Genomic DNA, 4,342 nt, shown 5'->3' with positions numbered 1-4,342 from the left:
GTATTCGCCAGTGGTCATAGTTCGATAATTGTTTATGTACACATAATATTTGGATAATTCCACAGGTGGGTATATCACCATCAGGTTTGGTGTTTATCTACATGTAAAGGAATTCGCCAGTGTTCATAGTTCGATAATTGTTTATACAGGGGTATATTGTAGTTGTATTGTGGGCATAATGGAGTCATCGTTTCGGGGTTTTTGTTATCTCCAAGGGAAACAATAACGTAAGGAGCAATTTATACTTCATTGTTTTGTTTTATTCCCTTTTGCGATTATATCTTTTACTTTCTGTCACGTGTGATGATATTATACTTTATGGTAGCAGTAGAGGGTAAAATGCTTGATACATGGTCGGACGCAGAATCCATATAGTTCTGATTTACTGAGAAGGAATGTAGGAGGTTCGAGATGGAAACAATAATGGAATCCCACCAAGGTAAACACAAAAATTAAATTAATTCTTTTATTTACTATGAAGCCAATGAGGATGATGGGTAATCAGCTGAAAGCGTGATTTGGAGCCAGCGGATCATGACTGCCCCGGGTGGGGCCCCAACAAGAGTGACAAGGGACTGCCGTTGGGACCACACAAGGAGCACCGCCCGGTCCCTCCTTCTGCTAAGTATTTAACCAAGTTTATTAGCTCTTGACAAATGATTAACTGTTAGCCCCGTCCCGTCTTAACGAATGATTTATTAGTTTCTTATTTTATTTAATTACTGTAGGGGATGAATGATGGGAGAAATATACTATTCGGAATGAATGTGGAAATGATGTTGACAAGGTTAATCTATTGTGAAAATGTAACGAGCTGACATGGAAAAGTTTAGGGATTTCAGGATAAATATATTATCACATGATAAAATGTATTCAATATTAGAAATTAGTGCAGTTTTCGTCACAACATCCTTCTTGGGCTAACAATGTTCCACGGCACTTTTGTCAGGCTGAAGAAAAATGGCGTTACAATTATGCTTAAAACGGTTGAATACGTGCATATTCAAGAATAATAAGAATAATAGTGCAAATGAAGAGCTCGAATGCAGTTATTAAAACACAAAATTCCAATGGCATTGTGTGTTTAGTATAATATTTTTTATAGTAAGCATTAATAATATATGCATACGTAAAAAAAGTATTTATCCTTAAGGAAACATTTCATCAAATTAAAACATCATTAATATGTATTTTTCTTTAAACTCAAGAAAAAAAAACATTAAGTGAAATAGTTGGGATGCTTTTATTTTTCGCTAATTTATTTATATCTAATGGGATTTAGGAACAAAGTGGCACTCAGAACAAATTATGCACTACCAGAAAAATGGTCATTTTACATGAATCTATTCTATTTGCAAAATCGTCATAAAAATTAAATATTATCCCCATGATAGCCATGGCATATACGTGTGGCAACCAGTTTGGGAACCAATGATGATATATTGAATGATATTAGTGAATCAACCATTACCAAAATTCTCTGTGCTTCCTAGGGCAATTGATTAAGTTAATTTTTATTTTGAACTCTGCGGTTCTCATTTCTAGTAGATTGTTTTTAATGATTGAGCCTGTAATAAAATTCTTGGTATGTAGTTTTACTGCCGTGTTGATTACCATGTTACATTTGTGCAAGTACCTGCCATGAGGTTTTAATACTGTTTAGGCTCTCAATAAAACCGATTTATCAACCAGTAACTCTTTTTAAATATTAAATCAATCAACTCCATAAATAAATTAAATGTAATCCATAAGTAAGTTTTGAATAAAGAACTAACTCACTTGGTTTTGCATTGACAACATTACACTAGTATGTTTCAAGTCTATAACAAAATAACTAAAAGAAACGAGGTGGTAAGATTAAATACAATAAACGTGTTTGTGCTAATGACTGACCGTAATTTTTAATTTTTTCACAACATGTGTAGATTGCAATAATGTTTTTTATCTTAAATTTTCCATTTAAATTAATTTTTTTTTGTGAGCAGTCTAGCTTAGATTTTAAGCAGCCCAGATAGGTGAATTACAATTTAATCATTTTAGAAACATATAATCTAATGGGTAAGGAAATAAAAAAACATTAATCTGTGTAAATTGAAATTGAAAAAGAATTTTTAAAAAAATTAAGGCTTTTCTGCTAAGTAATGTTCTACTAAATTTATACCATGAAAATAAATTTATAATCTTAAAATCTGTACATTTATAACATTATGATACTTCTGAACAAGATTTTACATCATGAACCATATCAATAAATAATCTGCTCATTCCGTTCCTGCCTCCAATTGAAATCATAACATCACAACTTATAACACACCAAAATCCGATCGAAGGGCTGTGAAACTATTTAAAGAAATACTTTCAGAATCCATAAACCAATTCCAGGAACAACGTTAAGCTATAAAAATCTTTAACGTCACTTGGGGAACGCATTCCATGATAGGAGATAGCTTCCGTAGTTTTGAGATGGGAGACCGCCGTGGAGAAAAGGACTAAATAATATAAATGGATGGAAAAGTTAACAAAATTAAATAATTTGCAGTAATAATTTTACAAATCATATTTTTCTTCATCATTAAAAAATACAGAAAATTTGTATACTGCTAAAGTAAAAAAAAAAAACTTATAATTTCAAAGTTTCATTCGCTTCTAGACATCAAGGAACAAATTTTATTACCCTCATTTAACAAAATTGGCTGCGAGGACCCCTTTTTCATTGATAAAAATTCCATACTAGACTGGAACCCAGACCAAGATTACAATTATATTTTTTATAAATCGCAATACGTTCATACGTTATTTTTGATTCTTTAATTATGCAATAGCCTGGCAATGGGTCAATCGTCAATGGACGCAATGACCCAATTATTCTATCAAATAAAAAGCCTTTGAGATGGTTGTCGCTTCTCAGGTAAAAATGGAGCACTGCACTCCTAAGTTAAACGGAAGTTTATTACTTTCAGTTACCTGTACATACAATATATAAATTTTACACAATTTCGAATTCGACGGAAATACATGTTTCGTTGCCCTCGAAAATTGGTTTGAGTCCAAATAACCAAGTTGTTATCTTCATTGAAATAGTCTAACAAAGCTTGAATTAAAAAAAAAAAACTTTCTTTTTTGTTTAATGAAAACATCGACCTTCATTCATTGTTAGTAAAAATAGAAACTAGATAAATATGAACTATAAAAGAATTTGATAACTAAATACAGGGGAAAATCGTTTCCCCACAACTAGCTAAGTCAGGGTAGAAAATCGGAAAGGGCCGAGAGCGCCCGATCTCATTCCATAGTACACGGCTTTGAGATCTTTTGTTAAACTGTTGTGTTCTATGGGGGAACAAAGCATATAATCGTTCTTCACGCCTCAAGAAACAATTCAGAGAAAATAAAAAATTATTATCAAAATTAATGAGTATTTTTAATTTTTTTTATTTGAAAACCTCTTATTGTAAATAGTGATGAACAGCAGGAAGAATATTATGATATACGTAAGAATTTGATATTTGTTGTTTTTCCAAGGTTGTTACGATGATAGTTAAATTTTATTTTTACTAACCTAAATATAAAATAAACAATATCGGGAAATATTGTCAATATGAATATTTAAAAAAATAGCTGTTTTGATATGTAAAAGAATTAATTTCATCTTTAAGTGACAGCTGTGTGAAGCATGCGTCAAATTATTTTGGCTTATGTCTGGCGGAACCAACAGTATTTTCCGTTTTGGAGATTTGGTATTATATACCACCGAAATTCTCATTTATGTCTAGCAGTTCTCAGAAATATATTTATTTCATAAAAATCGTAAAGTATGAACAATTTTTTAAACTGCCAATCAAATTTTCAGCAACAGTTCCCCCTAAAACATGCAAATAATAAGCAATTGTGTGTTCGAGGTATAAAAGATAATTAGGCTGAAACTGTGAGGTACAAAATAATTTTTGAAAACCAAACGAGGTTTCTTATAAGGGGAGACAGGAGATTGAAATTAAAATGGCGGACGAAGTTACAGCCATCTCTAAAGAGATGCCGACAGGGGGACGAACTGGCGTGGGCGAAGAAGATTAGAGGCAAGAACCGGTGTGCTATCAATTTACAGCCATAGAGATAGTTGGTAATTGGCGGAGAGGTGCGGCCTACTTGTCATAATTACCTCTGGAGGATTATCGGCTGGGGAACAATGGAGCGCCCACTGGAGCAATTGACCATGTGGGTAGCCTTTGGTGTCATTCCAAATACTTGTCACCATCAAAGTCGGCCGGCGGATCTGTCCTGCTGGTAAAAACGATTGGGCGATTATAATTAATGAGCTTTTGCAAAGATGAGAGAGCTCAAAGTG

The sequence above is a fragment of the Halyomorpha halys genome, unplaced genomic scaffold, assembly GCF_000696795.3.
Source record: "Halyomorpha halys isolate HHAL.00 unplaced genomic scaffold, Hhal_1.1 Scaffold543.1, whole genome shotgun sequence".
Classification (NCBI taxonomy): domain Eukaryota; kingdom Metazoa; phylum Arthropoda; class Insecta; order Hemiptera; family Pentatomidae; genus Halyomorpha; species Halyomorpha halys.
Note: the sequence above shows the minus strand (reverse complement) of the source record.